This window comes from Macrobrachium rosenbergii, chromosome 46 (assembly GCF_040412425.1).
Source record: "Macrobrachium rosenbergii isolate ZJJX-2024 chromosome 46, ASM4041242v1, whole genome shotgun sequence".
Lineage (NCBI taxonomy): Eukaryota > Metazoa > Arthropoda > Malacostraca > Decapoda > Palaemonidae > Macrobrachium > Macrobrachium rosenbergii.
This window is the reverse complement of record NC_089786.1, coordinates 51,052,195-51,079,694: the sequence shown is the minus strand read 5'-3', so window position 1 is coordinate 51,079,694 and position 27,500 is coordinate 51,052,195. Positions and strand designations below refer to the sequence as shown.

The window sequence follows — 27,500 nt, the reverse complement described above, 5'->3', positions numbered from 1 at the left end:
ATAGACTGGATGAAAACACTTAAAATTCATAGTGGACTTGAAAAACTTAATGATATCTTCTATTTTTAAAATATAATTTTACAAAATCTGCTTTAAAAACAAGAAAAACTTTTTTAAAATTTAAAACTTTTTATTAAGGAGTAAATTAGTGTCTTTTCGGTCCCTTCGCATCTCTGAATCATTCTTTTAACCTAATGTGGAGGCCGGTGTCATGGGCAACCCAGTGCTCTTAATCTAGTCCAGCCTCGAATTGAACAAGCTAAATTAGGAGGCAGGAATGGGAATGGGAATTGAGTCCTTACAGTGCTCTAGATCACTTTGTTAAAGAGAGAAGGTTATATATATATATATATATATATATATATATATATATATATATATATATATATGTATGTATATATATATATATATATATATATATATATATATATATATATATATATATATATATATATATATATATATAAAGGATGTAGAAGAAAAACAAAAATAAAAGAAGAATATAATAGAATATAATAAATATTGGAAGAGCTAGCACAAAGAAAAACACGAAGAGGGAAGAAGAGACAATATTAATGAATAAATAGCCACCCAGAAAATAATAACACTGAATGATTGAATAACTGGGAAAATGGAAACTGGAAAAGTTAAAGAAAAAATATTGATTAATAAATGAACATAATTTCCTTCGAAGGGGAAACAAGATTGCAAAGGAAATTTAACCTTGATTGTAAACCTGAAATTCGTCCTTGAAGTAAAGATGAAAAAAGCAGTTAAAAAAATCCGCCGAAGTTTCTTCGGCACAATCGAGTTTCCTGTACAGCCGCTACAGAGTATAATCAAGGCCACCGGAAATAGATCCATCTTTCGGTGGTCTTGGTATAATGCTGTATGAGCCGCGATCCATGAAACTTTAACCGCGGCCCGGTGATGGCCTATCCTACATTGTTGCCAGAAGCACGATTATGGCTAACTTTGACCTTGAATAAAATAAAAACTACTGAGGCTAGAGGACTGCAATTAGGTATGTTTGATGATTGGAGGGTGGATGATCAACATACCAATTTGCAGCCCTCTAGCCCGAGTAGTTTTTAAGATTTGAGGGCGGACAGAATAAAGTGCGGACGGACAGACAAAGCCGGAATAATAGTTTTCTTTTGTAGAAAACTAAAAACACAATAAAATAACACAAAAACAATTATGAAAAGATTGAAATAAAAAATAATTCTGGAATACCAGTGACTTTTCATTTCCTCAGTGGGTGGTAATGACTATAAGGAAATGAACCACTGAAATGATGCATTCAAATGAGAAACAATACCGAATATTTAAATGAGAAACAACACCAAATATTGAAACGAGAAACGACCCTGAATATTTAAATAAGAAACGACACCGAATATTGAAATGAGAAACAACACCAAATATTTGAATGAGAAACAACATTGAATATTTCGATGAGAAACAACACCAAATATTTAAATAAGAAACAACACCAAATATTTAAATAAGAGGAAGACTAAATATTTCAATGAGAAACAACACCAAATATTGAAATGAGAAATGACACCAGTTATTGAAATGAGAAACAACACTGAATATTGAGATGAGAAACAACACCAAACATTTAAATAAGAAACAACACCAAATATTTAAATTAGAGACAAGACTAAATATTTAAATGGGACACAACACCAAATATTTAAATGAGAAACAGTACAGGATATTCAAATGAGAAACATTACCAAACTGCCATTTTGATAGCCTTGCTCTTTTTGGCCTAAGGCATAAGCTGAGGTTAATTGAGGTTTCGTGGGGAAATATTGGGGTGTGGGGTTGGGTGGGGGGGGTGGGAAGCGGTTGTGGGAAATGTGGGGGGATAGTTGGTTGGTTGTGGGGAAAAAAGGTGCGATTTGGTATTCAGTTTTTTTTTAAGGTTTTATGATTGTTGTTTTGGTCGGTTCCTTATTACAGTTATTATGTTGGATTATGTTGATAGTATTAATATCAAGATTATTAATTGTATATATATATATATATATATATATATATATATATATATATATATATATATATATATATATATGTATACATATGTGTGTGTATATATATGTGTGTGTGGGTACATCAGTCTCTCTCTCTCTCTCTCTCTCTCTCTCTCTCTCTCTCTCTCTCTCTCTCTCTCTCTCTCTCTCTCTCTCTCCAGTCGATTTATTCATTTTTCTCGAAAATTATCCCGTGTGGATAGTTCAAGATTTATTGCGAGCATGAGAGAGCGGTTGGTTGTGTGCCGCATATCCTAATCCGGCTTGACGCCTTCGGACAACACTGTTCCGGACAGAACTAGTCCAAAAAGAAGAAGAAGAAGAAGAAGTTAATGTTGACTCACAGATTTGGTTCCGCCTCACGCATGAGAGAGAGAGAGAGAGAGAGAGATGGGTGGGGTGGTTGGTGAAAAAAGTCAGGCACGTGTATTAAATCTGTATCAATCCGGGTATGATGATTTTCGAAAAAAAAATTAAACAAATCAGAGAGAGAGAGAGAGAGAGAGAGAGAGAGAGAGAGAGAGAGAGAGAGAGAGAGAGAGAGAGGTTGTTGAAAAATTTCATGCATATATAGTAAATCGTTATGAATGCAGATATGGTAATTTAAAAAAAAAAGATAACAAATAGAGAGAGAGAGAGAGAGAGAGAGAGAGAGAGAGAGAGAGAGAGAGAGAGAGAGAGAGAGAGAGAGAATGTGGAAATTCCCAACTCACGTGTACTGAATCATTCTTGATCTAGATAGACTTCTGATACCATTCGAGAAAAATTACATGTGAGAGAGAGAGAGAGAGAGAGAGAGAGAGAGAGAGAGAGAGAGAGAGAGAGAGAGATATTCGTCATCATATATATTATGTGGTCTTATTATATTTCATGTTACAACTTCTGCTGTTTGATAAACAATGATGACATTTTCATTCATTTCGAACATATTTTTTGGGGAAATGTTTTTTTTTTATTGAATTGACACCGGGAAGGGTAAGAAAATTCTGTTTTTATGACCTCTACTATTAGGTGACGACAGACTCGCCTCTTGTAAAAAGGCATATTGAGGTTGGTTCTGGGGACACAGAGGAAAGAAGAGAATATAATAATAATAATAATAATAATAATAATAATAATAATAATAATAATAATAATAATAATAATAATAATAATGTTTTGGTTTTACTTGTTTACGTTTGTTGAGTTTTTCCATCGTCCTGTAATTTTATATATTTATTATTTATTATATGTAAATTGTATTTATTTCTTATTTATTATATGTAAACTTTGGTTGAATTCATTTGCAGTTTACACACACACACACACACACACACACACACACACACACATATATATATATATATATATATATATATATATATAAATTATATATCTATAAATATATATATTTATATATATATATATATATATATATATATATATATATATATATATATATATATATATATATATATATACACACAAATTCATATCAAATATATAGTACATACAGATATATATTTACACACACACACACATATATATATATATATATATATATATATATATATATATATATATATATATATATATATATATATATATATTTATATATATGGGTCTAAGTGATAGGGTGCGCTAAGGATGTGAGGCCCCCAACGAGGTAAAGCTAGACTGGGTCAGTTTTGGTTAGGTTAGTTTAGCAGGCACAATAATAATAATAATAATAATAACAATAATAATGAAACTACGCATGAAACTAGTAAGGACGAAAGATCTCTCACCATTAGGAAAAGTTACGAACAGTTTCTCGTTTTCCAGTCTTCCGAAATAGGACAGCTTGTGAACTTTGTAAGCACCGTTTGGAAATTGGTTGCACAATAAGACCATGATGAGAAAATGGAAGTTCCTGAGTGCTGCCAACTCTTTTGCTTTCTCTGCTCTTAACTCGTTACTCTCCTCTCTCCGGAGACCTTTCTTTGATTCTCAATTTTTTCTTAAGCCTGATTTTCTGATCTTTACTGAATACTCAAAAGTTCTACCACATTATTCTTCATGTGCTTTCAATCACCGATCGTTTCTTTCTTTTGCAGTGAAATCTACATATACTTCTCTCATTACTGTCATATTTTTTTTAGTCGCTAGTCTTCCGTTCGTCATTCATAATTCCTCTAATCTCTAATTTTCAATCCTTTATTCTTTGGTGGTGACTTGTAATTTTTAGTCTTTATCTCTCTGTTCTTCATCCGTATTTCCTCTCATCTCTCATTTTCAATCACCTGTTTTCCGTACAACTTTGTGTTCTTTAGAAATTCGTCTGTTCTCTGATAATACTTAATTGTCAATAGTAAGCCTTCTATGTTATGTCCCTAATCGCTCTGTTCTATGATATTCAGTCCTCATTCTTTATTAGTTATTCTGCGAATTTTTATTTTCCTCCTTTCTATTCTTCATTCATACTTCCTCTAATCTTGAATTTTCAGTCGTATATCTAGTATAACATGTAGTATACTCTAGAAACTCCTCTATTCTTATCGCGGTGCCTCTATCGTTCAATCGAAAATTCTCAATTTTTTTGTACCTTCACTGAGGTATTCTGCTGTGAAGTAATAACTGATTTCCTAGAAGTCAATCTCCCGACCAGTTTGACCACTCTTCTGTCTCTCTCTCTCTCTCTCTCTCTCTCTCTCTCTCTCTCTCTCTCTCTCTCTCTCTCTCTCTCTCTCTCTCTCTCTCTCTCTTCTTCTTCTTCGTCTCTCACGACTCTGTGCCACTCCCGGGAACCGGAGGTAATGTGGTCCCGGGAATTCATTTGGTGGTTAATTAATCAGCCAATTTTCTTTGGTTTTTCTTAAAGTGCTGCGGTCTTCTATGAGCAGATTCCTGGAATTTAGGGCTTGCCTACGCGCGCGCGCACACACGGCACACGCACACACAAATATGTGTGCGTGTATGTGTGAGTGTGTGTATGTGCTCCTGACACACACACACACACACACACACACACACGTGACAACCCAAAAATTACAAACTTCCTAAATTAGCTTAGAAACATGACAGGTCTAAAGATAAATTAGCTTAATTTTTTTTTTACTTGCCCATGCAATTGATTTGTAAGCCTTATTGTAACCCTATGGCCAAAGCAGCAAGCCCCTTAGGGCACTATTTTGTGTTAGTGGATTATATGTTTCTCTAATTCTGTTTACCTAACTATAATAACTGATTTTTCTTTATTCAGTAGTATACCTGTCATGTCGAATATGACGACACTAATATGCAGTTTTGCAATTGCATCTTGCCCTTGATATATCAAGTGAGTTTTTTCTGCTAAGCATTTTTATGTTTAAGCTTCTCTTTTATAACGTGGCTATATAGTCATAGATTAAAATCAAACTTAAACAAGTAAAAAATGCGCCGAATTTTCTTCGGCTCAGTCGAGTTTTCTGTACAGCGTCTAATCAAGGCCACCGTCTAATCTTTCGGTGGCCTGGGAATTATGCTGTATGAGCCGCGGCCCATGAAACTTTAGAGACGGCCCTCTGGTGGCCTGTCCTATATCGTTGCCAGCAGCACGATGATGGCTAATTTTAACCTTAAATGCAATAATAACTACTGAGGCTAGAGGGCTGCAATTTGGTATGTTTGATGGTTGGGGGGTGGATGATCAACATACCAATTTGCAGCCCTCTAGTCTCAGTAGTTTTTAAGATCTGAGGGCGGACAGAAAAAGTTTGGACAGAATAAAGTGTGGACGGACAGACAAAGTCAGCACAATAGTCTTCTTTTACAGAAAACTAAAAAGACTTTATATTCATATTAGGGCAATGTAGACCGTTTTTTTTTGCAACTGACGGTAAATAATAGCATCCGATATCACTGTAGTCGTCGTGATTGGCTGAAGCTCACGCTGCACACCTCCCACTAGACACGTTGGCCAATCAGAAGCACGATAGAACACTTAATGACATCGACTGCGGATATTTATTTCTTCTTCACAGCTTATCGTTGATAATTTTCTCTCTTTTATTTCTTAAGGGATATTTTGCTTTTGACTTTTTATATTCTTTCATTCTTCAGTTTTTAGTTTTCTGAAAAAAAACTTTGTCTCTCCGTCCGCACTTTTTCTGTCCTCCCTCAGCTCTTAAAAACTACTGAGGCTAGAGGGCTGCAAATTAGTGTGTTGATCATCCACCCTTCAATCATCAAACATACCAAATTTCAGCCCTCTAGCCTCAGTAGTTTTTGTTTCATTTAAGGTTAAAGTTAGCCATAATCGTGCTTCTGGCAACGACATAGGCCAGGCCACCACCGGGGCCGTGGTTGAAGTTTCATGGGTCGCGGATCATACAGTATTATACCGAGACCACCGAAAGCTAGATCTATTTTCGGTGGCCTTGATTATACGTTCTACAGAAAACTCGATTGCGCGGAAGTCATTCTTTACTTGTTTGTATTTGTTTGTAAGAAAATCGTGTGATAAATAAATTCTAAACTGTTCATACTTATTATTATTATTATTATTATTATTATTATTATTATTATTATTATTATTATTCCTAAGGTTTCGTACGTTCTATTAATGCTACTACCATTATTATCACCACTGCTTCTGCTTCTTCTATTAAACTCAATGCGAGTTTTCAAATAGCATTAGAAATAATAATAATAATAATAGTAGTAGTAGTAGTAGTAGTAGTAGTAGTAGTAGGTATGATCTTACCGTTTCACCACAAGCATCGTCACTATACCTAAGCGTCTTCATCTCCTTCTTTTGCCCTCCAAGCCAAAAATAGGTCCTGATCTCATTCGGTATCTGGACCAAACATCCGGATCCGGACCAGGTCGCTTGTTCGCCTGTACTCTTCAGTCACGCCTTTACGGAATGGGGCATTGGGCATTTAGCGTTATGGGGGTTTGTGGTGGGTGGGTGGGCGTGGCGATTTGCCCCTAGAGAGCTTACCCGCCCTCAACGTAGCTAGGGAGGGATTACCTCATTCTGGGTAGGTAGGGATTACGCTCTTCTACTAGGGAGAGAATACCTAAGTTATATCACTCTGCATGTGGTGGGATTACCATGGTTACCTCATTCCCCTTGGGGGACGGGGGCGGGGTCAAGAACGACCCCGGGAGACCCTTGGAGGATCCCCCCTCACCTGAGGAGATTCAGCTTCTCGCTTATAATGGCTACACGGGCTCTCCTACCCTGGGAGGCCCACTAACCCCGGTCTCCCAACCCCCTCCCACTACCCGAGCGACGTACGTCACCGGGTTCCCCAAGGAGGTGCGCTGGTATCTTTTTTTTCTTTCTTTTTTTAACCCGTGGAAGGATATGTACGGAGGAAAACCGCGCTGGCGGGCCAGTTCCTCTGCAGTAGTTGTGAGACGCAGAGCTCCTTCGGCGGGAGACAGGCGTCCTTCAGGAACCATTATTATCCGTGTTATCGCTTCACCGGGAGGAAGATTAACAACGGCTACGTTAGTGAGTGCATTTTTGTGTCCATGTTTTGTTTTTGTTTTATGTCGTGGTGACTGGCGTGTTTTTTGTTTGGTTGTTTGGTTGAATTGATGAATGAGGAAATTATTCAAGTTTTGTGCGTTATATATGGGATATATTTTTTGTTTTGTTTTGTTTTGTATATTCAGAATTTCATTTTATGCTTTTTTTTTTAATCACAACGAAGCGATCAATTTATATTTTTAGATTTATATTCAGAATGTATCTCAGATATATTTTTGGGCCAATTTATGTACTTCTCTAAAGGATAGTTCATCAAAATGAAAGATTTATGCTTTCAAGTTTTTTCCGGCTATTTATATATTTATTTGTGTCTCCTTACAAATAGGTGACTTTTATTCCCATGATTATTGACAGTTCTTCGAAGCGAGTGAATACCGTGACATTCCATTGTTTGTGTCGTGAAGGTTTTTTTTTATTTGTCAATAGTTGTTTGTGCATTTTTTTTCTTATCGGCACGCTTCAATTCTTCCGTTCTGGACAAACGCAGCTGCCGAGTCTAGGCCTGATTGTTTTGTTTATTTATAGGCCGTATCTCAGTTTCTCATATTTTGCTTTTGATTATATCAGTTTTTCAATTTCATTTTCATGATGATTTTTCCTCTCATTTGTAATGAACTTTTCCGTCTATATATTTCTTAGTTCTACATATATATATATATGTATATATACGTATATATATAAATATATATATATATATATATATATATATAATATATATATATATATTTAAATAATCGTAATTTGAATTTCGTCATATTTTTTTAACTTCCTTTCGTTTAATCATTGAATTATTTTCGCTATTAACATATTCCGATTAAATGATTAGTTTTATTATGTTATTTCCACGTTTAGATTTTATTTATTCTACCTTCTATTCCCCTCATTACTGAATTATTCTAATTTAGTTGTTTACCTGATTTATGCAAGTAATAATCATTGTTATAATCTGAATTTATAAGACTCGTCTTTTTATATACATACATACATACATATATATATATATATATATATATATATATATATATATATATATATATATATATATATATATATATATATATATATATATATATATATATATATATATATATATATATATATATATATATATATATATATATATATATTGATGCATTGTTTATCAGGAAATGCCGCATATGTTTCATGTGAATATAAATAATACCAACTGTGTATACATATGTACATGCACACATATATACATGCACACACTTGAAGCAGAAAATTGTAATGCAAGGGTCGTCTAGCACTTTTTTTTTTTTTTTGTGAAATTGTATTGTCTATCTGTGTAGCTGCCTGTCTGTCGGCTTATGAGACCGAAACACAACAATTCTCTCTCTCTCTCTCTGTCTCTCTCTCTCTCTCTCAGCCTAGCGTTCATAAAACCGCTTTCTCTCTCTCTCTCTCTCTCTCTCTCCTAGCCTAGCGTTCATAAAGCCGGTGCATTAAGACTCTCTCTCTCTGTCCTAGCCTAGCGTTCATAAAGCCGGTGCATTAAGACTCTCTCTCTCTCTCTCTCTCTCTCTCTCTCTCAGCCTAGCGTTCATAAAACCGCTTTCTCTCTCTCTCTCCTAGCCTAGCGTTCATAAAGCCGGTGCATTAAGACTCTCTCTCTCTCTCTCTCTCTCTCTCTCTCAGCCTAGCGTTCATAAAACCGCTGCATTCGCTCTCTCTCTCTCTCTCTCTCTCTCTCTCTGTCTCCTCACATTGCGTTCACGAAACTGGTACATTCTCTCTCTCTCTCTCTCTCCCCGTACTTCGCGTTCATGAAACAAGACTCATTATCGTTGATAGCTGTATCTTTTAACCTTTTCGTCTCAGAGCACCTTCAAAAGGTGACGGTCAGGCCACCCCCTTTTTTATTATTTTTATATTTTTATTTTTACGTCTGTGCGTGTGTGTGTTTTTTTAGAGTTTGCTATGGTGTGAGACGGTGCCATTATAAACCAGTTTTCGGCAGGTGTATTGACTCCGGGTTTGAAGACTCGAAGATTTTTTTGTTCAAAATACTTTTTTTTTTTCCTTTTTCAATCCTGTGCACGCAAAAGTGCCGGTCGTGTCGAGGGTTGCCAACTACCGAATTTAAATAGACGTTTGAAGGAGTTATTTGCTTTTTTTATTTTTATTTTTTTCATTTGAGAACCGATACTGGCAAATATGGAAACTTGGATCGTTAATTGTTCATTCTTTTTATTTTTATATTTGTAACGTTTTTATTGATGAGTTTTCAGAATGGCCACTTGAATGTTACACGATTGTTCATTGTTAATTTTTTTTACTATGGAGTACCGAGATGAGCACAAGACTACCGTTAAAGTTGTGTATTTGTTGGGGGGGGGGGCGACACCAAGGACAATTATAAGTCAGGAAAACGGAAGCAAGAGGAGATATCCAAAACTCATAGTAGGTGGGAAGAAGATCTGTTTGCAAAAAGCAATTTTGTTGATCATTCATCACTGCTCATTCTAAAGCGCATTTATAACTTTGTTTGTCATTAAAAATATTTGCACTGATATTTTTTTTTACTTGCAAAGTACGTATTTGACTGAAAAAAATTCCCGTTGTTTATATACAGTTGAAACGTAAAATTGTTTGTTACAATCATTCTAAAAACATATACGTATGTATTTGTAACAGAAACATTTCCTAAAGTTATCATACAAGATTCTCTTGAAACTTCTGGAAACACATTCGCACCTGTATACTACAGAAACCTTCTTCCCTGGAAACTTCTGACAACATTCGTTTGCCTACTGTATACTATAGAAACATTCTTGAACAACTACCAAGAAATTCATATCCATAGGCTTGAAATATAAGTTACCTTCTAAAAGGGTCTCAGCAATGTCTTTCTGGAAGACGTCTGAAAACGCATGGTATGGCCTCTGTCATCAAAAGGTCTCCAAGAGTCTGATTTACTTATTTCGTTATGTCCTTCATATTTTACTGTCTACCGTTCTGTCTATGCGTCAGCTGCCGTATTGGGGAAATGTAGAATGCATTTAGAGTACGTGACATGAAACAAGGTTGCCGACTGCCAAGAGGGATGTAAAAAAAAAACATTAAGTGGCATCTTTTCTTAATCCTCGCTTTTGATTGGCTGACGAGTTGCCAGTTCAACGCCGCGTAATTTTTTCTTATTACCCACTCAATCCCTTTTGATGGTAATTGGTCATTTTATGGTCTATAAAAGTTAAGTGAGTTTAGAAGAATGTTAAAAAAAAACAATTTTATGAGTCTGACGTGATCAGTTTTATAGCCTAGTGGATAGTCTTCATCTTTGCGAAAACAATTAATTTATATTTAATATGAATATGAAATTGCTGGCTGCGATTTAGATCTTGAATAGGGTCTTAGGTTAGAAACAGCACGGAAAATATATTATAATAGAATCAAAATTTCCCCAAAACCGGGAAGAGTGCAACAGTGAGATTTGAGTGTCAAGGAAATAAAACCATTATTAACATTCTTACAGTACTTATTTTTTTTTAATTCAGTTACGAAGAGGAATGTCTGGTTATTAGGAAAAACATTTTTTCCTATGTTATATATACACTATAGACATATATATATATTAACTTCATCACTTACACAATTATTATGCATTAATACAAATACTGACAGGACCTCATTGAACCTGGATGGTATCTAGCGGAGATATTTATTCATAAAACGTTGCAAGCTTTCCAGGGCTAACAGTCCTCATTGTCAAGTGTCCGTCGAATACTTGACAATGAGGACTGTTACTCCTGGAAACCTTGTAACTTTTATTGAATAAATATCTCCGCTAGATACCGTCCAGTTTCAATGCGGTCCTGTCAATATATATATATATATATATATATATATATATATATATATATATATATATATATATATGTGTGTGTGTGTGTGTGTGTGTGTGTATTAACTATCGGTAATTATAGTAATACAAATAATATTATGGTAATAATGTTGATACTACAGTTCTTCAAATAATACCATGAAACTCAACAGGATTATATCTCTGGAATACAGAATATGCGGAAACTGAATCTATTTTCTATTTTCCATAAATAAACCCATTGTTCCACGCCCGGCAGTCTGTCATGCAAGACGGAAATCACCAAGGGAATTATTCGATCAATTCTGAACCTACTTTGGCGAGAATATCTGTTATATTTAGAATTTCATTGTCCTTTATATAATTTTTACATATTTTACGTGAGTTTGTTTGTGCACTGATCTCTCTGTTTTTTGTTTTGTATTTTGGTCTATTATATATATATATATATATATATATATATATATATATATATATATATATATATATATATACACACACATATATGTATATATATACTGTATACGTAATATATATGTGTGTGAGTATATGTATATATATATATATATATATATATATATATATATATATATATATATATATAGAGAGAGAGAGAGAGAGAGAGAGAGAGAGAGAGAGAGCCGACACTATTAACAATAAAGCACTTTTGTCCCTGTGCAATAAAACATTAATCGAGAACCGTAAATAATAAAAGGTTTCTTTCTGCTTCTGATTATGAAAACCAGTGTCACGGTCATTACTGATGCATTAAAAAAATGAATGAAAGCAATCTCAGTGTAAAAATAAAATAAAAAAAAGTGTCAGGTAAAATGCAGTGGTATGTGGAGAGGAAAATGAGTTTTTAACATTTTAAACGAAAATGACGAATTGGAAACATAGAGGTTGTGAACTCGAAGGTCAAACGGGTTGGTAATTCCTGTATCCCATTCACTTCCAGGATGTGGAATTCTCTAGTTTCTTTTGTGTTTCATGAATTATTTAAATAATTTAATAATTTTTCAAGTTAAAAGATTATATGTTTCCTTATATTAACCATCTTTTAATAGAAGGCATATATTTTATATATTGTATATATACATACATTATATATATATATATATATATATATATATATATATATATATATATATATATATATATATATATATATATATTTATGTATGAATATATACAGTATATAAAATATATGCCTTCTATCAAAAGATGGTTATAAGGAAATATATACCTTGAAAAGTTATTAATATCTATCATTTAAATAATTCAAGAGACACAAAAGGAACTAGAGAATTCCACATCCTGGAAGTGAATGGGATATATGTGTGTGTGTGTGTGTATGTGTGTGTTTTAGAGGAATATACATTTAAAATAATGTTATGAAACCGTATATATATGTATATGTATACAACCGTGTATACAAGGCCATACATATTCAAAACGTTCATATACACAGGGTCTTTAGACCTTCATACATACTTAATTTTTCTCAAGCATCCTACGCGGAAGTATGGACTGTAGCAAAGCAGCAGCAGTGTTAGGACACCGTTTTGTAAAACTAGGTCACGGAAGGTCAGGGAAGAGTCACTTAGGTCACGTTCAAACTGGAAAGCTGTATAAGGAAGAATCTCTCTCTCTCTCTCTCTCTCTCTCTCTCTCTATGCAGCTAGAAAAATCCAGTATACGGAAATTTAAGCGAATAATGCACATGCAATACACACGGAAGATATCGTGGATAACTACCTCCTCGGCATAGAAGTCACCTCAGTGGGTGTTCAACTGGAGGACACGTTTGGTTATTTTTTATTTTGTCTTAAATTTCTTTCGCTAAATCAGTCTCTCCATGTTGATGTATGTACGTTTGTGTGTGTGCTGCATGACTATTATTTTGATCATTTGTTTTCTTGCTGTTTTAAATGTTTATATCAAGAGATGGCGTTTCTGTTTAATAATTTTTTTATTATATATATATGTATGTGTATATATATATGTATATGTGTATGTATATATATATATATATATATATATATATATATATATATATATATATTTACACACAGACATATATATATATATATATATATATATATATATATATATATATATATATATATATATATATACTGTATGTATATATATACACACACAATAAAAAAAAAATTATGAAAATGAATTTTATGCGATACACAGGTACCATTCATGTATATGTGATGTAGCATTTGCGTACACGTGATGTGCTGATGTGTGCATAGTATTCAAATCTTCTCTATATGTTTATTAAGGTTTTGGTCCCTAAATAAATTCATATTGTAATTCTTTCGTTTATTCCCATTATGAGGCTTGAGTTCAAAAGGGGTTTTCAAGAAACATTAATTATTATTATTAAATTGTTTATGTTCCAGTTAATGTCTTTTCCATCTGTTATGGCGTTGGACTGTGTTTGCAAGAATATGGGGTTTCCTTTATCTAATTAAAAAATCGTCCATATTTTTTTTTTTTTGTATTTGTATGAAGTGGCTAATATTATACGCGCACGGGTTGATTCATGACTGAACAGTTTGAGTATAAGTCAGTGATTTGTCTTGTTTACACTCGGGAGCCAGCATCTGTAAGGAAAATTATATAATGCTAAAAATATTAACATTTCTATGAGGTTCGTCAAGACAATATCATTTGCTAAAAAACCAACCAGTTTAATCACTATGGGGTTGAGGGGTTGAACGAGGGTTGCAGAAGGGGTTAAACTTTTGAGAGGCGAGATACTTGTCCTATACCTGTTCGATGACGTCACCTGGAATTACCCGATTACGAATAAACAATTTTCTCTGCAGAGTCATTTTCCGCCAAGGTTACGTGGACGTTATCATGATCATCTTACTTCATCGTGGAATGTTTTGTGGCGTTGCATCGCTGGCGGATAAAGTTTAATGCCTCTGAAGATATATATATATATATATATATATATATATATATATATATATATATATATATATATATATATATATATATATATATATATATATATATATTAATTACAGAATAAATAATGGAAGAATAAATGTTACAGTTATTCGTAAAAGGGAGAGAGAGAGATTCTCGTTTTCCGCTTTTTCGCATGATGAGATCCGGCTAGTCATCATTACCATCATTATCATCGTCATCATTATCATTAGGATCATCATCGGCTATGTTCGGTGTTCATCTCGGATTTTCCCAATTCCTGCGTCACGTCTTGGTGGGTTTCGTGAATCGCGTGAGTTATGAATCTTGTCAGTTAAACATTCGGTGGATTGAGTGACAGTATTCCCACAAACAAACACACACACACACACATACACACATGTACAGTATATATATATATATATATATATATATATATATATATATATATATATATATATATATATATATATATATATATATATATATATATATATATATATATATATATATATATATATATATATATATACATATATATACATACACACATATATGCATATACATTTGTATATGTGTGTATCTCTCTCTCTCTCTCTAGTGTCATATATGTGTCTCAGATATTAAGATAAAGACTAACCATGTGTTTGAGACATGTCATACAATCTTTTGAAAAAGTGCGTTGGTTTCGTGGAGTGTGTGCTTGTGTGTGTTTGTATGTGCGTTCAGTGATTAAGTATTTTCCTTGTGAAGCTTTTTGTTTAGAAAATTCTTCCCAGAATGGTTATTTTTTTATTTTATTTTGAGTACCTAATTAGAAAATTGCATGCAGTATCTTGAATTTAATCAATCTGTGAAAAAATATTTTGAAAATTGTATTTAGTTTCTGTTGCAGTCTGGTGCTTTCGAACCGTCTTAAAAAAAGAGACTATCACAGCGTCTAGATTTACTTAATATTTTATGAGCGCGAATGTGCACACAACCGAATAAAATCTGTTAAAACTGTTCTGTTTTCTATATATATATATATATATATATATATATATATATATATATATATATATATATATATATATATTCATTTTGGCATTTTTGTATCCGCTTTCGAAGACAGCCGTAGGAAAATAGAACTATTTACACTTTTTTGAGTGTGCATTGTCTACACACACACACACACACACACACATACACACACACACACAAAGATTCTGCCGAATAACTATGCTTTTTTCCCTGTCCGCCATCTTTGCGTGTCCAGCGGAGGAGATTTAGGAGATAACTTCCTGCGGGAAAACACGAGAAGGAGAATCATTAGTCCTTTAGAGCCTCCGCTTCTTCTATATTCGCCGTGTTGGAATTCATACAGATTGTTTCCTTATCATGCATTTGTTTTTATTAGTTTTTTTTTTGCGTAGTTCAAGGAGATTTTATAATTTCTCAGAATAACTACAGTAGTTATTTTTATATGTGTGTGTGTATGTATATATATGAATAAAGATTCACCCACTGTCACGGACATGAGACGTGCCATCGATATCCAATTCAATCTAACCAGTTTCTTCCTTCACCTGCAACGAAAAGGGCTTCAGGGCATAAGAAAAAGTAACAGAAGAAGAAATAAAAAAAAAAAAGACGAAGTAAACCAGTTTGATTTGAAGCAGTTCCCTTGAGAGCACATCAATTGTCGGGAAGGGTGAGATAAGAATGTGGCGCAGTTTGGCTACTGAGAGAGAGAGAGAGAGAGAGAGAGAGAGAGAGAGAGAGAGAGAGAGAGAGAGAGAGAGATGATTCCTTATAGATTATCTGTGTTTTGTGTATATGTATGTATAAAAGAGAGAGAGAGAGAGAGAGAGAGAGAGAGAGAGAGAGAGAGAGAGAGAGAGAGAGATGATTCCTTGTTGATTCAGTATGTGTGTGTCTTTCTTATGCATATGTATATATATGAGAGAGAGAGAGAGAGAGAGAGAGAGAGAGAGAGAGAGAGAGAGAGAGAGAGAGAGAGAGAGAGAGAGAGTTGAGAAGTTTCATAATAATAATAATAATAATAATAATAATATGACTGATATAACTACTCAAATTAAAAGAGAAAGCAGTTCTAATAAATGATAAAACAAATGCCCAATATAATGTGCACCCAGAATAAAAAAAAGAAAAAAAAAATCTTCCGAGGACGTGCAAGCATGCAATGGTGGGTGAAGACAAAAACCCTTTTTTATTCCTAGTTCCTCATGTCATGGGGAAGATCTACCTGCATTCACCGTTAATGTAAAAATCGCATTCTGATATTCAGAGCAACCGTTAACCAAGATTAATGATCTGACACCCAGCGCATGTGATTTTGAATGCGCATACTTAGTCGCGCACATACTTGGGTATGTGTTCGTTGCATGCAATTGCAGGAACGTGGAAATGGATGAGTTATGCTTGTTTGGGTACAGATATGAAGATATACTAATATTTCTACATGTAGAGGACGCATTAAATATACTGTGTGTGTGTGTATATATGTATATATATATATATATATATATATATATATATATATATATATATATATATATATACATACACAAACAGGATCTCATTAAAACTGGATGGTATCCAGGAGAGATATTTATTCAAGAAGAGTTACAAGCTAGTAAGTTTTCTTGAATAAATATCTCCGCTCGACACCATCCAGTTTTAATGAGGTCCTGTCAGTAATTGTATTAATGCACAGAACAATTGTGTAAGTGATAAAGTAAATAAATACATATGTATTTATATACTGTATATATATATACACACATTCAGGGCTGTTTAAATAATTTATTATTGAGCTTTAATCAATTCATAATGATATTTGTATCATTGTCCTATTCATTGATTCAGAACATGAATTACCTTGAAAAAATAGATTAAAAAAAAGAATAATATTGTAAAAAACTGAATTCCGAACAATTGTATTTGAATATGGGCGAACGCCCTAAATAGAAGTACAGTGTATAAGTCGGCCTTTGTTTTCTGATAATGTTTGTGACATTCCTTCGAATATTTATTATCCTAATATTGTTAGATATTGTGTTTTTTTAAGAGTCAGAATTTCAGGTGACATTATTTTGCGAAAATAATAGGATTTTTTTTTTTTTTTGGCTGAACGAATGGATATTGCAAAATATAAAAAAAACTTACAATTTTTCAGTAATTAATTCCAAATGCCCACGTCCTTGGAATTAAAATGCCTTCGCCTATTTCCGATCTAACTTTATTTCTTTCTCGATTCGGGCCTGGGCAACGTACGGCACTGATATGGCCGTGAGAATATTAAGCTTAAAATCAGACATGTTCAAAAGGACGTTTTTAAATGTTTTCATCTATCCAACAACATCGCCTTGGTTTGTTGAGCCGAGTTCGGATGTCCACACCAGGCCTCTCATGTCCTCCAAAACTCCCACACTTGGGCCGCCTTTAGGAAGTGTGTTCTCTGGCATAAGGCCAACTTATCTAAACCTACCTCTACCAGTCGTCAGGTCATTTGCATAATATACCTGCTTTCACTCTGAAGGTCAGTAAGAACTCACTTTGCAACCATAAGGTCTCGACGAACGGTTAGATGACGCTTCGCCAGGTGATACATTCAATCAATTAATGAAAAAACAAATACAAACAACTGCTTAGCTTGTTGATTTGATAATCCTTGACTTAAATATTTATAAGTCTTAGTTCCAAGAAGTTAGTCTTTGGTGGAGTTTTAAAAAGAGTCAGGTGATGCAGCTTTTTCTCTGGGAGAGAGAGAGAGAGAGAGAGAGAGAGAGAGAGAGAGAGAGAGAGAGAGAGAGAGAGAATTATACGTCTGTGCCTGGTTTTAGAAAAGCGTAGTTATCCCATTTCCTACATGCATGGAGAGAGAGAGAGAGAGAGAGAGAGAGAGAGAGAGAGAGAGAGAGAGAGAGAGAGAGAGAGAGAGAGAGAGAGGATGGAATTTCCGGTGTCTGGTTTTAGAAAGGAAGGAAGTATTTCCATTTTCTGACGAAGAGAGACCTTGACGATAAATGGATAATAGGATAAAGTTTAGCATAAGAACAAAATATATATCAGGTCAAAAATATTTCGAATGCGTCAGTCATGATTCCACCTTGAATGTATATTTCGTAAATCGTAAGTCGATTTATTGCTCTATATATTGAAACTGTTTCTTGTTGTTTTGTTCGCGAAGAGAAATATGATTTCTCAATTTTTCTATTTACTTCATTATTTATTTCTCAATTTTGTGGATACAAAGGATATATTACTTTTTTTCAGCACCTCTCTCTCTCTCTCTTATTATTCAGTCGCATTTGGGAGTCAGTAGTTACATTTGCATATCTCTCTCTCTCTCTCTCTCATTGCTCAGTCACATTTGATTAGGCAGTAGCTACATTCGACCTCTCTCTCTCATTCTTCAGTCACATTCAGTAGACGGTAGCTGCACACACACACACACACACACACACACACACACACACACACACACACACACACACACACACACACACACTCTCTCTCTCTCTCTCTCTCTCTCCCCAGACGGAAAGCATAATAATTTGCCCTTGACGGTTAGGCAAAATCCGAACACACTCGCGCCTTCTCCTCGTCTCGCCTTCTCAATCTTCTTCTCAGAAAAGTGACTGAGACGAAAGATCACACCGGTCACTTTCTGCTTTTGCTTCGAATTTCTGAGAAGGGAATGGTCCCTTTTTTTTTTTTTTTGATGTGACATTTCGATATTTTTTCTCCTTCTCGACTGTTTTCTGAATGATTCTCATTTTTGTCGTGTTTGTCTTAATTATTTCGTGATTGGGGAAATGTATTTTATATGTAGATTGATGATGATTCGTGAGTTTTTAGCTTTCTGTAAAAGAGAACTGTTGTGCCGGCTTTGTCTGTCCGTCCACACTTTATTCTGTCCGCCCTCAGATCTTAAAAACTACCGAGGCTAGAGGGCTGTAAATTAGTATGTTGATCATCCACCCTCCAATCATCAAACATACCAAATTGCAGCCCTCTAACCTCACCAGTTTTTTAAATTTTATTTAAGGTTAAATTTAGCCATAATCGTCCTTCTGGCGACGATATAGAATAGGCCACCACTGGGCCATGGTTAAAGTTTCATGGGCCGAGGCTTATACAACATTATACCGAGACCACCGAAACATAGATCTATTTTCCGTGGCCTTGATTATAAGCTGTAGCGGCTGCTCAGAAAACTCGATTGCGCCGAAGAAGCTTCGGCCCATTTTTTACTCGTTATTTTGTGTTGACACTGGCTCAGAATGTGGAGTATCGTTACCATATTTAAAATAAATAATGTTCTTTTTCATTTCGCTTCCTTATCGCATAAAACTTGGGTGAGTAACACACTGTCTCGCAAAAGAAACCATTGCTTTTCTTTTGCTTGATAAAAAAAAAAAAAAAAAATGCGTAAATAGAAGGAAAACGAAATTATATTTTTTTCGTTCTTCATACGTCAATACTTAACCCTTGAACTTACCTCTGTCATAAAGTGAAATTTATTTCCGTAATTTTTCGTTAATTTCATAGAGTTTGGATCACTAATTCACTCTATATTATAATGCCATATTGTTTTTTCCTAGTTTAATATGAGGCCGAGCTACTTCCTACACAGAACCAAAATAAAAAAAAATAAAGGAAAAACATTTTGTCAAACACCAGACGCAAACACGAGTCTTGAACACGGCGAACACACATATCTAAGCTTAATTAATTCTAATTTATTTTATCTATAAAATTCAGACACCTACCTAACAATTTCACTTGTAATTTTACAATTTCGTTTAGCGTGGTGCAAGAGATTGCCTTAGTGTTTACAAAGAGAAAAAGAAAGTAATAATTAGTTTTACATATCTCGATTGTGAAAATGCCTAAGTGATGAGCTCATCGCCCAGGCAGTAGGCCTTGACCGGATTATGTCGTAGGATAAACGCCCGAGCTGTTGTTTCACGCCTTGTTTTTCTTATTGTTTGTTCTTATTTCTACTATTTTCTTGCTTTCTCTTTTCTTCTTATTCCTCTTCCTCCTCCTCTTCCTGTGTTTCTCTCTCTTCTCTGTCGTTTCTCCTTCGCACTTTTCTCTCTCACACTCTCTCTCTTTTTTTGACTTTTTTTTGTAATTGTACGTTTATGTATTATTATGCTTTATATATATTTACCTATCTATTGTATATCTAAATAAGAATATGGTGTTATTGTGTGTGTGTGTGTGTGTGCGTGCCTTGTACACGCCTACATATGATCTCTCTTTCTGTATCTCTCTCCAATTATTTTATTCAACTCTTTCTGACCCCATTCCCTGTCTATCTGAGTGTCTGCCAGCTTTCAACACATCAAAAGACGCCGTCAATTCCTGCACACATATTTTATTCGTTTTGTTAATCTCTGAAAGACTGGAATATCAAGGCGTTGGTTCTTACACCCATGTTTTATTAGTTTATTTATCTCTCTCTCTCTCTCTCTCTCTCTCTCTCTCTCTCTCTCTCTCTCTCTCTCTAAAATATTCACATTTTATCTCTTACTACCTTTAATGGTTTGGAACCAATCGTCTGGTGCAGAGAGAAGATTTGGTTATGTCTATCATCTTTATTATAATATGAAGGCCACAAATAAGTAGGAGGAATGAGATATGGAAAGAGAGAAAATAAATATAGATTTTCATCAGCATATGTTCAAGGATTCTCTCTCTCTCTCTCTCTCTCTCTCTCTCTCTCTCTCTCTCTCTCTCTCTCTATATATATATATATATATATATATATATATATATATATATATATATATATGAAAATGAATTCACACCATCAGAAAGAAGAGAACATTAACCTCACTAATTCAATAAACCTTGAACAGCAACAAAAACAACAAGAAAAAACAACAATGACATTAAAATCGAACTGGGTTCGAAGTGCCCACATGCTCTCTCTCTCTCTCTCTCTCTCTCTCTCTCTCTCTCTCTCTCTCTCTCTCTCTCTCTCTCTCTCTCTCTCCAGAACAAGGACACGAGGCTTCTTCCCAGCCACTCAAATGAGACTGCAACTTTCCGCGCCAACCAGAAAACGCCTTTGGAATAACCCACCATTATTTTCCGACTTCTTCAAGTTTATTTATTATTTATTTTCTACCTGCCTGCCTGCAGGCAGTGTGCAATCCCGTCTCTTTTGTTGGGAGCGGACGATGCATTGATTTGCATGCAAAGAAGCGATACGCCTTGCAAGCCGCGATGTAATTGAACGTTCGTGATGCGAAGACAAGTTGCTCGCCATTCGGAACGCCACCTCAGGTTATCATTCCTTTTGGCTCGTACAGGACTTGAAGCCTCGCCTGGGTTTTTCTTGTTTTGGTCTGTCTCTGCTGCTAGATGCACCGAGAGGCTGATTTTACTTCGGGCGTTGCTGCTGCTTTTGTTACTGTTGTTGTTGTTTGTGGTTATGTGGTAGTTATTTTTTATTACTGCTACTGCTGTTTTTTTTTTTTGTTGCTGTTTTTCCCATTGCTGACGCTACACTTCTATAATGTATCGAAATGTAATTTTCACTACTACTAGGCTATTTTACCACTAGCATGCAAAACAGAAGCCTTATCTATCTATCTATCTATCTATACACACACACACACACACACATATATATATATATATATATATATATATATATATATATATATATATATATATATATATATATATATATATATATATTTATATATATATATATATATATATATATATATATATATATATATATATATATATATATATATATATATAATGTGTGTTTTAGTCCAGCCAACTGCATCTTATTTATACTTGTTAATCACTACATTAATATTCACTGTCACGCAGGAATTGTAAATCACCGTTTACCGTTGGTAAATTACTTTTAGCAACTGTTGTACTGACTTTGTTTACCGACATTATTCGGTGTAAATAATTCTGTCGAAATGACAAAATCAATTCAGTGATACGTGACAGCCTTGAAGGGGGAACCCCGTTTCTGTGATCTACGTAGTAAGTGGATTGATATTCCGTTTTCCAACAATATTTTCAATGAAAACTCCGGATTGTACACCTTAATTACGCGAGGTGTTATTCAGTTATTCAGGGTCACAGGACTCTGGTGAAAAGCCTTTTTGGTGAATGATACATATTGACTAACAGTACAAAGTATTGCTTCATGTTACAAGACTCCCTCTGGAAGAACTCGTTACTGAATGATACATATTAACTGCACAATGTATCATTCAGCTTTACAAGAGTAAAAAGCTGAATATATAGATGATACATATTAACTACACAAAGTATTATTCAACTTTACAAGACTACAATCGTTATTAAATGATACATATCAACCACACAAAGTATTATCCAACGTTACAAGACTTTAATCGTTTTTAAATTATACATATTACCTAAACAAAGTATTATTCAACATTACTACACCAAAAGACTTAATTTATGAATGACACGTATTAAACACACAACGCATTATTCAACTTTACAAGAATGTAACCGTTATTAAATGATACATATCAACCGAATGAAATGTAATTCAACACTACAAGACTCCATCACACAAGAAAATACGTTGTCGATATCTCATAACGTTATTCGGTGTTACAAGATGAAAAACGAACTAAAAAAAGACCGTTGCGAAGATACATAATAAAGATACAGCGTATTACGTAACGTTACAGAACTCCGCTGACAGGAAAATACCGTCACTCACCGGATGCTGGGTTTTCCCGTCACCTGTCCATTTGCACTGCCTGAGCCTACCTGAGAAAGGTTAATTAATACCCCTTTTCGTCAATTCTTACCTCTAGAAAATCAGAGTTCTTCTTCTTCTGTGTTTCCATGTTGATCAAGTATCATCTCGCCCTTCTCTGTGGTCCTTGGGTGAGAAAAGCTTAATTTAATGCCTTTTAAACTAAGAAGGAACATTTCGTCAAATCTCACCTCCAGAAAATCAAAGTTCCTTCTTCTTCTTCTGTGTTTCAATATTCATTACAAATCATCTCGACCTCCTCTGTCGTCCTGGGGTGCTGTTTTGATATTCTGACCCCCCCCCTCGGGAAATCTGGCAACTTGGAGGGAATCTGGTCAAATCTGGTTGTAATCTCGTGGCATCTGGTGAAATCTGGAACTGTCGGAGATTTGTTGTTTAATCTTCGTCACGATTGGGTCCTCAGGTTCAAGGCGTCTTCGCGAAGGATGTTTAGGCTGAAGGTTTTGAGAAGTTCGAGTCAGTGAGAATTTTGGAATTGTAACTGTAGGTATCTATACGTGTGTGTGTGTATATATATATATATATATATATATATATATATATATATATATATATATATATATATATATATATATATATATATATGCTGTTTAGGGCACACTTTCTCTTATGCAATTTCTGTTGACCTTGCCTCAAGAGAAAATGAAGTATAGGCTGATTCAGTGTCTAAATAAAAAGATAGTCTCTGAAAATAATGTGATTAACCTCAACAGAAATATATAAGTATATATATATTCATATATATATACATATATAAATATATACTGTATATATATACATACATATATAAATATATATACATACATACATACTGTATATAAATATATAGACATTATTTATTTTACCCATTTTTCTCTTAGAGGGGTGACTACAAATGGCGTTACCCCTTCATTTCTAAGCATTCACATATCGGGATGAGGCTGCTGGCCTCATACCCTGGCCAAGAGTACCTGGTGTTGTTCGTGATAGAACCCTGCTTTCCTTAACTATCTGGGTATGTTTTCTAATCTGAAAACATAATACCTTTAAAAGGATAGTTGGTAAGGTGGCCTTATGCCAGCATGGGGCCTTGCCCAAAGTGTTGTAAGGTGTTGAAGGGGCCTGATGTGTACCACTGAACTCTGCCTACACAACAAGGAAGAAGGATATCAGGTTCACAGAATGATGACAGAATTCCCTGAGAAACAAAGTTCATTATTTGTTTAAAGTTCTAGAAATCGTGTCCACAAGTAGTACTGAATATGTGTGTGTATGTATGTATGTATGTATGTATGTGCATTTGTGTATATCTGTGTACGTATGTTCGTGTGTATATGTGATCACACCACACATAAAATGCCCCAAAAACCAACCTTGGAATATTGCCCGAACTCTCACATACCCATAAAACTCGGATCGCAACCAGGTCGCTCTAAATGGCCGAAGAAATCTCCCCCGTTGAGACGTACCCTCATATAAAAGCAGTTAAGGCTTATTTCACCCGAGAGAAAGTTGGGTGAAAGATGCTGGTGTCAAGGGAAAGGTGATCTCAGCTGATCGTAGGAGGATAAAGTGGTTATGGTACGACACTGCATTTAGTATGGGGACGTTGGAGAAAGTTTTACTTAGATTGTGTGTACGTTTGCGTTACTTCCTAGTCTAAAACAATTTTTCTAAAGTATAGGTTGTGCGAATTACCTCGTCAGTCGTAAACACCATCATTATAAGGTCGAGAAGTTATGTTTACCAGGGCAGAAATCTCTGTGGAATAAGTCGTGAGTCAAAATGATACGCTATAACGTTTCAATGGCGTATCTTACCCACCAATAATAATTGCGAATTGTAGCAAGTTTCCTGGAGATATTTCCGTGTTTATATTTTATATTTAAATCATAATTCGAATCAGCTTTTGGGGAGCTTATTGAAAAGGCGCTAAAATTACTAAGAATCATTTATAGCGTCTATAATAAGTCCCTACAATAGAGAATCGAACGTTACAATCGTGGCTTAACAAATGAACATCGATTCCAGATGACAATGTTGTCATACTCGGTTACGTCGAAGCCGCAAAAACAATGGTGTCATTATCTATACCTTTTCCTCTTCCTGCCCCCTTCCTTCTTTTGTTTACCCTTCCCCTTACCTCTATCCCTCTTCCCCTTACCTCTGTGTCTCCCCCTCCCCTTCCCCATAACCTTCGTGAGGAGATATCCTTGGAAGAAATAGGGAGGGAAATTATCGTAGAGTACATTATTGCGTGGATGCTGTCTCCGGGGTGTCGCTGATGTAAGAATTGATTGGGATACCACCCTTTAGGGATGTACTAATTACTTCGTGTGATGTTTCTCTCTGCCGTTCTTCCTGTATTGTTTCTCTCTCTGTCTCTCTGGCGACATTATTATTATTATTATTATTATTATTATTATTATGACAGGTGACCAATATAGCAAACCAATATAATTCAAAGTACCAAGATCTCATTTCAGTTTCGAAGCTGAAGCTCTCTCTCTCTCTCTCTCTCTCTCTCTCTCTCTCGTGATATTATTATTATTATTATTATTATTATTATTATTATTATTATTATTATTATTATTATTATTATTATTATTATTATTATTATTATTCAAGCAAAACGATCAGTCTAGAAGACTTTGCAATTCAAATTACCAGACCCTTATGTGTACATCCATACATAGTTCATACATACAGACATACATATATACATACATACGCACATACATATTTATAAATACATACGCACATACACTCACTCATGCATAACAATTACCCCAAACGAGGCATTACGCAAGGTACAAACGCCAAGGCGTTATTACCATACGACAAGTGGGTTTAGGACTTAACGACTTTGAAATGGAAACGATTGGGTGCATAATTAGCCCTAAATACTTCCTTGTCAGTCATTGAGGAGGTTATAATGACTGGGAGTATGATGTCGTTATAGTGAAGTAGGAAGAGGTTATAATGACTGGGAGTTTGATGTCGTTATAATGAAGTAGGAAGAGGTTATAATGACTGGGAGTATGATGACGTTATAATGAAGCATATTGGCGATGGGTGCAATGATAAAGGTTATACTGTATATAATGATCGAGTTATAATGATGTCATATATATGATGTAGCAGTCTATAACGTATGTGTAGCTTAATGGTCATTATTCTTTATGACAAAGTATAATGTCATGAAGAATAAAAACGTGTCTGATGACAAAGATTATAATGACAGGGCACTGAGCTATCAGTCATAATGACATAATGATGGCGTGAGCTTGATGACGTGATTATAACAACATGAATGTAACAAAATGGTTATAATGATATGAGATACAATGCAACACTCATTATTTGGATAACTGGTAATAGCAGTTCAAACTTTTCTTCTTCTATGAAAAGCTCTAGTAACGCACAATGGTGAATAATATAATGTACAATGGCATGAAGTATGATGTGTTTAAAAAAATTGATGCATTAGAAGCAACTTGAAAAAATAAAGTTATAATAATTGACAACTCGACTTCATATACAAACTCATACGAGTACGGAACTTGTGAAGTCGGCAATAGATTTATGTCTTACTTAGGATCTACAAGAAAAACATCTGAAGTTAGACTTTTTCAAGAGGCGAGTTCGGTTAATCCTCGCTTTTTTTTCTCTCTCTCTCCATGGATAGATCAGGACACTGAATTGCCCGCCCCAACGGCCTTATTATAAAAAAAAAAATAGGAAATGAGATAAAATTAAATAAAAGGTCAAAATCAAAATAATATTATAGAATAAAAGTGATGAGAAATTAATTGAATTAAAACAAGGATTAAAACAATAAAGTAAAATTTAAATGTTTTTTGCTTTCGTTGTGTTTGTTATTGTTGTTGTGTAAACATAACCACAGCAACATTAACCTCCTTGCTGTTGTTTATCTTACTGAAACGACTACAACAACAACAATAATAATAATATAATAATAATAATAATAATGTACTTGTCATGTCTTATCACTGATGTTAATTTATGGTTATTATTATCATTATAATTATCACACTTTTTCGTTCTTCCCGTCCTTGCCATTACTCCTCCTCCTCTCCTTCTGCTTCTCCTTCTCCTTCTACTTCTTCTTCTTCCTCCTCCCCCAGCATGCATGGATGCCCGCGCCTCGCAGAACTGGTTTTCCCGTATCCTTGTGGTGTACACATTCATTGCACATGTACATTTGTGTACGCTTTTAATGCACATGTACATCTTGTAAGGCAGTCGTTCCGTGACCACGAAACGCCGTGGTGGTTAAACGTGTACATGAAAACAAAGGGATTATATGCGTCTTGGAATAGTTGTCACGGTGATTTCCTCTTGTTA

The 27,500-nt window shown here is 34.6% G+C and overlaps 1 protein-coding gene across 1 annotated transcript in view; it reads left to right on the top strand.

The window, feature by feature from the left end:
* Nucleotides 1-7,329: 7,329 nt before the first annotated feature.
* Nucleotides 7,330-27,500, top strand: part of LOC136830325 (peroxidase-like) — a 38,889-nt gene continuing 18,718 nt past the window's right edge. The window contains exon 1 of the mRNA XM_067089755.1: nt 7,330-7,506. The gene's annotated coding sequence lies outside the window, so the exon portion shown is untranslated. The remainder of the gene's footprint in view (nt 7,507-27,500) is intronic.